The 13,161-nt window shown below is 33.2% G+C and overlaps 1 pseudogene; it reads right to left on the bottom strand.

The window, feature by feature from the left end:
* Nucleotides 1-9,527: 9,527 nt before the first annotated feature.
* Nucleotides 9,528-13,161, bottom strand: part of LOC141489255 (transgelin-2 pseudogene) — a 41,690-nt pseudogene continuing 38,056 nt past the window's right edge.

The raw sequence follows: 13,161 nt of genomic DNA, 5'->3' as shown, positions 1-13,161 counted from the left end.
TGTTCCCCTTTCCATAGATCTGACAGGTAAACTAGTCCTTGATCTTCCAATTTGCTTATAGTATTGTTTTTTATGTCTAAATCCTGTATCCATTAGAGTCTTATCTTGGTAAGGAATGTGGGGGGGTTGGTCTAATCTAAGTTTCTTCCATAATAACTTTCAATTTTCCCAGCAGTTCTTATCAAAGAGAGAGTTTTTATCTCAATAGTTGGACTATTTGGGTTTATCAAACAGCAGATTGCTATAATCATTTCCTACTATTGCACCTAGTCTGTTCCACTGGTCCACCACTCTATTTCTTAGCCAATACAAGATAGTTTTGATGACTAATGCTTTATAATATAATTTTAAATTGGGTAGTGCTAAGCTCCCCCTTTTAACCCTTGTTTTCATTAAATCTCTGGAAATTTGTGACTTTTTATTTCTTCATATGAATTTACTTACAACTTTTTCTGACCAATTAAAGTAATTTTGTAGAATTTTGATTTGTAGGGTGCTAAACAGTTAGTTTAGTTTTGGTAGAATCATCATTTCATTATATAAGCTCTACCTATCCATGAGCAGTTGATGTTTGCCCAGTTTAGTTAAATGTGATTTAATTTGTGTGAGAAGTGTTTTATAATTGTTTTAAAAAAGTTTCTGCATTTGTCTTGGCAAATAGACTCCCAGGTATTTTAAATTGTCTGAGGTTACTTTGAATAGGATTTCTCTTTCTAGCTCTTCTTTTTGTATCTTGCTAGTCATATATAGAAAAGTTGATAATTTATGAGGTTTTATTTTATATCCTGCAACTTTGCTAAAATTGCTAATTGTTTCTAGTAGTTTTTTTGGATGAATTCTTGGGGTTTTCCAGGTATACTGTCATGTCATCTGCAAAGGGTCAGAGTTTTCTCTCTTCCTTCCCAATTCTAATTCCTTCAATTTCTTTTTCTTCTCTAATTGCTGAAGCTAACATTTCTAATATGATATTGAATAGTAATGTTGATAATGGACATCCTTGTTTCAACCCTGATCTTACTGGGAATGCCTCTGGCCTCTCCCTATTGAATATAATGCTTCTTGATGGTTTCAGATGGATACTGCTAATTATTCTAAGGAAAAGTCCATTTATTCGTACACTCTCTAGTGCTTTCAATAGGAATGGGTTCTGTATTTTGTCAAAAGCTTTTTTTAGCATCTATTGATAAGATCATATAATTTCTGATAGGTTTTTGTTGATATAATTGAGTATATTAACAGTTTTCCTAATATTGAACCAACACTGCATTCCTGGGATAAATCCCACTTGGTCATATTGTGTTATCCTAGTGATAACTTGTTGTAATTATTTTGCTAAGATTTTACTTAAGATTTTTCGCATCTATATTCATCAAGGAGATAGGTCTATAATTTTCTTTCTCTGTTTTAACACTTCCTGGTTTAGGTATCAGCACCATATTGGTTTCATAGAAAGAGTTAGGCAGAGGTCCATTTTCCCCTATTTTTCCAAAGAGTTTATAGAATTGGAACCAATTACTCCTTAAATGTTTCATAACATTCAGTTGTGAATCCATCAGGCCATGCAAATTTTTTCTTAGGGAGTTCAGTGATGGCTTGTTGAATTTCTTTTTTCTGAGATAGGGTTGTTCAGGTATTTAATCTCCTCTTCATTTAACCTGGGCAACTTATATTTTTGTAGATTTTCATCCATTTCACTTAGATTCTCAAATTTATTGGTATTGAGTTGGGCAAAATATTTTTGAATAATTGCTTTAATTTCCTCCTCATTGGTGGTGAATTCACCTTTTTCATTTATGATATAGCAATTTGGTTTTCTTCTTTTTTAATCAAATTAACCAGAGGTTTATGAATTTTATTGGTTTTTTCATAAAACCAACTTTTGGTTTTATGTATTAATTCAATAGTTTTTTTGCTTTTGCTTTTATTTTATTCTTTAATTTTTAGAATTTTTAATTTGGTATTTAATTGGGGATTTTTAATTTGTCTTTCTCTAATTTTTTTAGTTGCATATTTAGTTCATTGATTTCTTCTTTCTCTAATTTATTCATGTAAGCATTTAAAGATATAATATATCCCCTGACAGCAGCTTTGAATGAATCCCATAGGTTTTGGAATGTTGTTTCATTATTGCCATTATCTAGGATAAAATGATTAATTTTTTCTATAATTTGTCTTTTGATCCACTCATTCTTTAAAATGAGGTTATTGAATTTCCAATTGGTTCTGGGTCTATATCTCCCTGGCCCAATATTACATATCACCTTAACCAGTTTTGATGACTTTCACTTTAATATATACTATTAAATGTTATACAGCTAGGCTACTTTCCTATGCATTTCTTTTTCATCAATTCCCTTGATATTCTCGAACTTTTGTTGCTCTGGATGAATTGTTACTCTTTTATTCTAGCTCTGCAAAATAGATTTTTGGTAGTTTGATCCTGAACTAAACAAATAATTTAATTTGGGTTGAATTTTCATTTTTATTCTATCAGCTCAGCCCAAACCATGAGAAATTAATGCTTTTCTAATTGTTTATATCTCACTTTATTTAGGTGAAAAATATTTTGTAATTGTGTTCATACAGTTTTTGGGTTTGTTATGGGAGGTAGATTCCTAAGTACTTGACATTTCCAACAGTTCTTTGGATGAAATTAACCTTTCTCTCTCTTAGCTTTGGGCTTTGTTGTTCATATATAAAAATGTTGATTATTTTTATGGATTTATCTTATATCCTGCTAATCTGATGAAGTTGTTAACTGTTTTAAATAGTTTTTAAGTTGATTTTCTAGAGTTCTCTTGGTATACTATCATATCATTTTAAAAGAGTGAAAGCTCTTTTTCTTCATTGCCTTTTCTATTCCTTCATTTTATTTTTCTTCTGATATTTCTAAAGATAACAATTCTAATACCTTGTTAAATAACTGGGGTGTAACAGGTATCCTTGTCTCACCTCTGAATTTATTGAAATTGCCCCTAGTTTATCCCCATTGCATATAGTTTTGATTGATGGTTTTACATTATAGATATAGACTACTTATTATTTTAATGAAAATCCCATTCATTTCTGTATTCTTTAGTCTTTGTAGTAGGAAGGGATGTTGTAAAAGGGTGATGATCTACCTTGATGGATTTATTCACTCCATCAGTGCAATAATCAGGGACAATTTTAGGGAATTTATGATGAAGAATAACTTCTATATCCAGAGAAAGAACTGTGGAGTTTAAATGAAGATTAAAGTTTATTATCTTCAATTTTTAAAAAGTTGACTTTGTAGTACATAATATTGCTATTTCTAATGTTTTCTTTCCTCCTTATGGATCTGTTTTGTCCTCTCAAAACATTCTATTTTGAGGTGGCTAGGTGGCGTAGTGGATAAAACACTGGCCCTGGAGTCAGGAGTACCTGGGTTCAAATCTGGTCTCAGACACTTAATAATTACCTAGCTGTGTGGCCTTGGGCAAGCCACTTAACCCCATTTGCCCTGCAAAAACCTAAAAAAAAACCACATTCAATTTTGATCTATATCAGATTGACTTCAGCAAGGGTAAAAAACATAAAATTCAAAACCTTGCAAAAATAATTTGTAGAAACTACTATTGTATGTAATTGGAAAGCAAATAAAGTATTTATATAATTTTTAAAAAAAGCAATTTTGTATTTTGTGAAAGGATTTTTAACATCTATTGAAATTACCATTTGATTTCTGTTGGTTTTGCTATTGAGATTTTCAATTATGTTGATTGTTTTCCTAATATTGAACCACCACTGCCTACTTGGTAAACATCCTTCCTGATTATGGTGTGTTTCCTAGTAATAACTTGTAATTTCTTTGCTAAAATTTTAATTAAGATTTTTATATCAATTTTCACTAGGGAGATTGTCTATAATTTTTTTTTTGTTTTGGCATTTCTTGTTTTGGGTATAAGCAGCATTTTGGTGACATGAAAGGAATTTGGCAGACTTCATCCTATTTTTTAAAAATACTTTTTTGTAGAATTGAAATGAATTTTTTCTTTAAAAGTCTGTAGAATTCACTTTTACATCCTTTTGGATAAAGAGACTTTTTGTTAGGAAGTATACTGATCATTTCTTCAATTTCTTTTTTCTGAAATGAGGTAAATTTAATATTTTATTTCCTCTTTTGTTAATCTGGATAGTTTATATTTTGTAAATATTGAACCATTTCCCTCAGGTTGACAAATTTGTTGGCATTCAGTTTTCAAAATAGCTGTGAATTATCTCTTAAATTTTCTCTTCATTGATGGCGAGTTTACCCTTTTCATTTTTGATAATGATAAATTGGTATTCTTTAATGTTTTTAATCAGATAAACCAAGGTTTATCTATTTGATTTTTTCATAAAATCAACTCTTAGTTTTATTTATTAAATCAATGAATTTCTTGCTTCCATTTTAATTAATCTTTCCTTTGTTTTTCAGAAATTAAAATTTGTTATTTAATTGAATATCTCTAATTTGCTCTTTTTTTTCTAGTATTTTTAAGTTGCAATCTCAATTCCCTGCTCTCCTCTTTCTCAATCTTATTCACATATGCATTTAGAAATATAAAATTTCTCCAAAAACTGCATTAGCTGCATCCCATAAATTTTGGTATGATCTCTTATTGTTGTTATTTTCTTGTATGAAATGGTCCATTATTTCTATGATTTGTTGTTTGATTCACTCATTCTTTAAAAGTAGGTTATTTAGGTTCCAATTGATTCTTTGCATGACCCTTTATTATTTGTATTTTTATTGCATCATGATCTGAAAACCAAGCATTAATTATTTCTGTCTTTCTGCATTTCATTGTAAGGTTCTTAATGCACCAATATATAATCAATTCTGATATAGGTACCATATATCACAGAGGAAATAGGTATGTTCTTTTTCATTCCCATTCAGTTTTCTCCAGAGGTCTAGCATATCTGAGTTTTCTGAGATTTTATTCATCTTTATAACTTCCTTCATGTTTATTTTTGGCTAGATTTATCTATTTTTAGAGAGGAAGGTTGAAGTCCCCCACTGTTATAGCATTGCTGTATTTATTTTCTTTGCAATTTGTTCAATTTCTCCTTTAAGAATTTAAGATTGAGTTTTTGTTTCTTATCTATTTTAATAGGATGTATTTTTGTTCTTGCTTTGTCTGAGATAAGGACTGCTACCTACCCCCCTTTGTTTCTTTTGCTGAAGCATAATACATTTTGCTCCAATTTTTTGCCTTTACCCTGTGTTTATAGCTCTCTGCTTCAGATATGTTTCTTGTAGGCTTCTCATTTTTATTCCATTTTTCTATCTGCTTCTGCTTAATGAGAGAGTTTATCTCATTCACATTTACAGTAAAGATTACTAATTCTGTATTTCCCTCCAACCTATCTTTCCCTGTTCTTTTCTCTTCCCTGTCCTCTTATTCTTCCTCACAAATGTTTTGCTTCCTTTCCCCTGTAGTTTTTCTTTTAAATTTTAACTTTAATTTTATTTTTACCTTCACCTTCCCTTTTATCTGTTCCTTCTTTCAATTTCTTTACCCTCCCCAACCCCCTTCTCGGTAGGGTAGGAGACATTTTTAAACTCAATTGGGAATGTCTTTTGTTCCCTCCCTGGATCAATCTATTGGCAGTAGAATTCACTCAGTGTTCACACCCTTTCTTCTTTCCCTTTTCAATATTAGAAGTGATATTATCCACTAATGCCTAGCCTTCTCCTGTACAGTCCTTCTGCTTTTGTGATTATTGTTTTAACCATGTCATGTATCAAAACCTCTCTGTCAAAATATACTCCTTTTATTCTTTCTGATAGTAGATTCTCAAGTAGATTGATTCATTCATTTATAATCCTCATTTCTTCTTTCCAAGTACCCTTTATAGAAACATCATCCTCATGAGCTAAAGTATCAAGTAAAGAAAGATTATTTTGTGATCTATTTATAGTCACACTTTCTAAATATACTTCCTCCCTCTGTCCCAATAGGAGAAAATACTATAAGCAGTCAAAAAGAAGCAAATAAAATACCAGGGAATCACAATTAGGATTACACAGGATTTATCAGTTCCAATATTAAAAGAGTGGAAGGATTAGGATTTGATTTTAGGGAGTAATCTGGATTATAGCCAAGAATCAACTACTCTGCACAATCCATCATTTTAGGGGAAAAGATGACTTTTCAAAGGAGGATTTTCACACTTATCTGAGAAAAAGACCAAAGCTGAATTGATAAATCAGTTTTTAAATATAAGCCTCAAGGCAAATGAAAAGAATGGAAAATGGTAGTCAATAACATTAAACTGGATCCCTACAGGAAGACAATATTAGTAAATTTTTTCTCCTGGATCTATTTTCCAGGTTGACTACTTTTACTTTTTAGGCTGAAGCATTGCTTTTGCAGGATTTTGTTCCCTCCTTTGTGCCATGGCATTTTCTATGCAGTGGTATGTTTTCTGTTTTGGGGTAGCCCTATCCAGTTCTGTCCTTCCACCAACTTTCCCAGGATTCAAACTTTGTCTTCTGACCCTGGATTGGGACCCTAAATACTGACCTGCTGCCATTTTGGCTTGCTGAGCCTTGACCTAAGCTGCATTGTGGCTAAGAGCCTCCCACTGACTTTCCCACTCTCCACCTATGCTAGGCTATTCTTCCCTTTTACTTGGAAGAGACAGACCGATAGACCTTTGCTGAATTTCCTCCATAATATTTTGAGTTAAGAAATTACTTCACTCGTTTTTGTGTGGGACCTGTTGCTTTAACATCTGTATGGAGGTTTCATTTAAAATTGGGTCGGAAGAAGCTCTGAGAGGTTCTTAGCCTCACACTGCCATTTTGACTCTGCCCTGGAAGATTGTATGATAATTTTTTAAACCCAACTGAACATGTACATAATTCCCTCTCTGAGTTAAATTAGGTATTAGTAACATTCACCTAATTCTCACCCCCTCCCTACTTTATCTCCACTTTAAAAGTTGCTTCACATGTGATCTAATTTATCTATTCTGCCTCCCTTTTTTTTTTCCCCTAGGACAATTATTTTTTTTAAATTCTAATTTTTTTTTATAACATATCATTAAAATCCACTTAAGACCACACCCTGTAAGCATACTCTTTCTAATAGTTCTAAAGAGTTGCAAATATCATTCTTCCATGTAGAAATGTAAGCAGTTTAATATTTTTGAATATTTTTCCCCATTTACTTTTTATGTGCCTCTTGAGTCTCATATTTGAACATTCAATTTTGCATTTAGCTCTGGTCTTTTCATCAGGAAAGTTTGAGTCATCTACTTGCTTGAATGTCTATCTTTTGCCCTGAAAGAATATGTCAATTTTGCTAGATAGTTGATTCTTAGTTATAGTTCAAGCTCCTTTGGTCTCCAAAGAATGGGGTAAATCACATGAAGAAGTGCAAAGGATCTATAAAAGCAGAGGGAAATAAGGGAGGGTGTGCATCTCTGTCCTACTTCCTCATATTGACTCTGCCTTAGAATAATTTAATTAAAATAGTTAGCATTAAGATAGTAATTTAATGTTTACAAAAGGCCTTACAAATAGAATCATTTACCTTTCATAACAATCCTGAGAGGCAAGTGCTATTTATCTCAATTTTATGAATGAAGAAAGACACATGATTTAAGCAGTTTGCAATTAAATAGTCATTTTTCAAGTCTTACAGTGCTATTCTTGGTGTATTTCATCAAGCTTGTAAGTGCGGCATGGAGATTCTGGCATATGAACTCTGCTTTGTAATATCCTAGTTATTTGAGGAAACCTTTGCTTGCTTACTAAATAATTTCATCTTTAATTCAAAGGTAAGTTTATTTTAATGCCAATTTTATTATATTCTCTATGGCTTTAGCTTTTTTGAAAGGGTAAATTTTATCTAAGCAAAAATGCCTCTTTTGCAGAATTCAGTGATTGTTAATTAATGGAACAGAATGTTGGGGGACTGATGCTATTACTAAAATTTAAGACTAATAGAGTAATTCATTCAATAGATGGAATATCCAGCATTACCTTAATGAAATAGATTATTGATTCCTCATTTCAATATTGGTGACTAAAAATAATTTTCAAGTTACTGTGACTGCATGTCACTGTTAAAATGCAGATCAAAATTTTATGTCTCTATTATTAGGTAATGACCATTATTTCTTTTAATTTAAGTTTAATAAAGAATGAATCATTGCAATTGACTACAATTTCCTCTTAAGTGACTGCATTATACCTGCACCTGATGTCTATCATGTCCAAAGTACTCCAATAGAATTAATTTTCTACTCTAGACATTTCTGAGCAGTAGCAGCAGTATTCTGATAAGAAATATGGGAAGATATTGTTACATTTGTAGAAGGAGCAACAAAAATTATAATTCAGTGGAAAATAGCAAATAGAATCCTGGACTATAGGGATAGGAAGAACTGGATTCAAAACTTCCTAAGACTTTCCTTTTCACCATGGGAAAATTATGCAGTCTTAGAAAGCCTTCATTTCCTTAGCTGTAAAGAGAAACTAAAACCTTTTTTAGCTCTAAAGCTATAAGACCATCCTTAAAACTCTATTAATATTCTCTTATTATCCTGATGGGAAAGAAAATAAAGTATACTTTCTTTATAAACTCCTTAAGCATAAATACAATATTTGATTTGACTTTTAAAGCCTTTCTCAGACTTCTTATGATTCTAGTCTTCTTTTTTTTAGAAAAACTAGAAATCTTTATTCAGATCAGCAAACTCACATTCCTTAAGCCTCAAACGTTGGATGGGCCTTTTGAGGATGAAGTGAAGGAGGGCAGAGAGAAAAGAAGAGAAGAGAAGAGAAGAGAAGAGAAGAGAAGAGAAGAGAAGAGAAGAGAAGAGAAGAGAAGAGAAGAGAAGAGAAGGCAAGGCCAACCAACCTCCACAGACATCCCTTCTACCACACAATCTTGTCTCAGGCTACTGGGTTATAAGGGGAGAAGGAAGGGACCAAGGGAAAAAGAGGTCCCTGACAAGAAGAGGACTACACAGATGTGTGGCTTTCAAAGACCATCTGTGGCCAAGACAGCAGCCACACCAGACCTTCCCTATAAATTAAGTGCCCACAGTAGCAAGGTTGGAGTAGGGTATCAAGAAGAACAACCTTGTGGAAAAGAAATTGGTCCTATGTTCAGCTCCTTTCAAGGCAGTGCCCCCTGGCCTAAAGAATGGCTATAAGGGTGCAATTCCAAAATGAGAGGATAAGCCAGGGTGGGAGAATGAATAGGAATATTGAAGGAGTCAGGTACCCCTGAGTTTTGGTCCAGGACAGAGGAAGATGAGGTGGTTGGTCCAGTTCTGCTGATTTGTGGACAAGGAATGTATACATCAAGTTCATCAAGTGTATACATCTAGGTGAAAAGTCACTTGCTCATCACCTGAAGGCACAAGAAAAGCAGTGCCACCAGTGGAGAATTGGTGGGGGGAGGAAACAGAAGGGATCTTAGAGAGTTCCAAGGACTTTCTAGGAATGTCACTGCTAGAAATATATTAACCATTCAAGGGAGGATGAGGAAGAGTGGGGATCAGAGGATCTGGCATGGCATCTCATAACCAGTCATGCCTGCCTGAGAAGCCCCATGGTTGGTGCTTATTTGCAGCCTGATGACATTCTTGCCCTCCTGCAGTTGGTTATCTGTGAAGTTTTGAGGATTCTCCTTGGACTTCTTAGGGAACCATTCAGGCTCTCCAGAGAAGAGCCCATAACCAAGAGCTACTGCCAATCCACCAAGGTTCATCAGTGTTTGCTGCACACAGGCCATATTCTCTCCTTTCCAAAGGTCCACAGTTTGGAAGATATCAGTGGCATTCATGCCATAACACCCCACTGCCTGCAGGAACTGAGAAATCTGCTTCATCTGCTTGAAGGCCATCCCTCAAACCTGGATCTTCTTTACTCAGCCCTGGTCTTCAGGGTATAGCCCATCGAGGAGCTCACACAGCACTGTGCCATCCTTGAGCCATTTGGAAATTCTCTCACCCAGGCTGGAGCCATCCGACTTCCTTGCGACACTGTGTGGTGATCTACTGAATGAGGTCTAGGTCAGCATCATACTGCTTCTCAATTTTCTTCTGTACCTCCCGTCTCAGTCTGTAAGCAGGTCCCCTGTTGGTCAATCTGAGATGGTGATGCAGGTATCTTGACTGGGAGAAGATGGAGAGCTGAGTGGAATGGGTGTTGTGGCAGTGTGGCCGATTCTAGTCTTCTTACACTTTACTCTTCTCCACATACTCTGATCAAGTTGTACTGCCCTTCATTTGGGTTTATCCCTCCACTTGACATTTTTCTGGGTATACTCCACACCTAAAATGTTCTCTCTCCCTTCAGTTTTTTTTCACTTCCATCAATACTACATTCACATCCTGCCTTCAGTAGTTGGTCTCTCCTGGTTCCATCTCTCTAGGGCTTTTTCTCTGAAATTACTTCCCATTAATTGATAAACACTGTTTATCTTATATGTATATACACACACAGAAATAGATTTGTGAATATATACTTTTATATCATACATGGTTGTTTTTATGCCCATTCCCACAGTAGAATGTCAGCAGGGACTATGTTTTTTCCTTTCTTCATATTGACAGAATTTAGCAGACTGTCTGCCATATATTAAATGTTTTAAAATGCCTATTGAATTATAAGTAGGATGTCAATATCTTCTTGATATATAGATTTGAAATTAGAAGAAATCTTTATATGTATAGTCCAGTCCTTATTCATTTCAACATATTAAATTAAATAAATATATATATAAATTATCAACTACTTGCCAAGCACTGTGCTAAGCAATGGATTTTCAAATTGAAAAATACAATTCCTGTACTCAAGGATCTTACAGTCTTTCATGTTTCCCCATGATTTTTTTCAGAATTTTCATCATATAAGTTGTACCCTCAAAACATGTCCCATCTAAGATCATCATCCAGACAGATGCATTTAGTACATCCATTGCAACACACAAAGAGGTATTGAATTATGTAACAATAATTTTAATATATAATTACATATATATGAATAATTTTATTGAAAATAATTAAAATAAATGATAATATAAATTATAATTAATTATTTATAAATACCTAAGTGGTTTCCTTTGGACAGGAAATAAATGTATATGTAAACAGATGATATTCAAACTTATTCTTGAATAACCAGTTGGAGTGCAAACACAACCCATGAATAATGTGTGCACTTGATAACATATGTATGGACTAGAAGCTCCATCTCTAATCATCACTAAGGTCAAGAAAGATAAAATTGAATGTGTTTCAGGCATTTATATTCTTGAAACTGTAAAAGCCTAGTGCACACAAGCATTTATAAGGGAATGAATGACTTGTATGAGATAAAATCACTGATAGCTATGCAGCCAGTGCACTATGAGCAGGCTACATGGACTTTTAAATTCTTTTAAAGAGAGTTCTATTGATGAATATGAGAAATTGCAGCCAATGGTTCTACAAAAAAATCCAGCCAGAATTAGGGGTTTGGAGAGCTATGATGAGGATCCAAAAGAAGATGAAATTACTTTATTTGAATTAATGTAGATTTTTTTGTACATCAATAAATGAATAAATGTAGATAGTTATACATGGGAGAAAAATGAGACATCCCCTGAAAATAAGCCCTAATGGATTTGTTGGAGGAAAAATTAATATAAGACCTGGTCTTATTTTGGGGAAAATACTGTAATGGAGGATGACAAAACCCAAAAACATTTGGCATAATCATATAATATTTTATTGAGTCTCAACAAAAAAAGGTGTTTATGAAACTGAGAATTACCTCAAAAGTTTAGAGCTCAGACTTCTATAAAGGAAAGTTTGTGAAGAGTTTAGTGCTTTATCCTAAAACTTTATAATAAGAAGAGAGAGACAACTGAAGGAGTTGAAAAGGATTTAATATCAAAGCCTGACTTTCTTCAATTTATAAATTAGGAAAATGAGGACCAGAAATTGTCTTGTTCAATATAACATAGATAGTACATCAGATTAGAACAATGTCCTTTGATTAGAACTTAAGTGTTTTTTCCATGGTACCCATCTATGAGTAAGCTGAGTAGCTTTTTGCACCTATTAAGAAAAATATCATGACAAAATAATGGCAACACAGATATATCACGGAAATTAATATGAGCATCTTTATTTTAGATGTGGTTGATAGTCAGATAATCAAAGAGTTAAAATTCCTGATCTTCACAATTCTATATAAAACTTATTCATCACTAACTACACACCACCCTCTGTTTGACTGCCCTGAGTGAAGAGATATTCACTACATCTTGAGGTTGGCTATTTCATCTTCAGATGGCTCCAATTTTTAGGATATTATTACCCCCTTCCATTAATCATCTTTCCATTTATTCTACAGATAGTAAATACTGATAGATCAAAATTCCAATTTAGATAAAATATTTAGAGCAAAAAAAATTTCATAGCTCATCAAGTTTCAATATCAACCTTATTCTTGTGTTTTTGTGAACTTTGAAGCTAAACTGAAGGACTAAAGAGATTTTTGGCTCAAAGCAAAAGACAAAAATTAAAATGAAAAAATAACACCTCGAGATAATTTAACAGATCCTGATGACAATGACAGATGCTTTTCATTCTGAGTTAATATCACTTGAGGTCAGGAATCCTATTTACCATGTTTTATAGTAATACAAGAGAATATAGCTTAGTAATATATTACCATTTTATATAGAAATCCTTTGAGTTGACAAGGGATCATATTTAAAAGCAAAGTTTAAAATAGTATAGTACATTTTACATGCCAGTTGATACCCTCTCTTGGCAGTAACAGTCAATGCTAGATTGCTTTAGGAAAGAACTATAAAAATGTAAATTACTGAGACCTGATTTGGTGTTATTGCCTTAGCTAAGTTCTAACACTTAAACTTAGAATATATGGCTGATGGAGCTAATTAATACTGCTTAATTTGCATATTCAAGAGTCATCCCATAGTGCTTCCTTTCTCTCTTAACTAATATGAGATGAATGTTCCAAAGCTCCTGAGGCTATTTAAATAGTGCTCTGGATGGAAATTTGTGCCTTCATTTAAAAGCCTTATTTTTTTTCCTAGTATGATACTGTAGTTTGAATTTTTTCATATATTGTCTGCTTGTTGTTTTTCCCTAATAAGTAGAAGATGTCAGTTA

Source organism: Macrotis lagotis, chromosome 5, assembly GCF_037893015.1.
Source record: "Macrotis lagotis isolate mMagLag1 chromosome 5, bilby.v1.9.chrom.fasta, whole genome shotgun sequence".
Lineage (NCBI taxonomy): Eukaryota > Metazoa > Chordata > Mammalia > Peramelemorphia > Peramelidae > Macrotis > Macrotis lagotis.
This window is presented reverse-complemented; position numbering and strand designations above follow the sequence as displayed.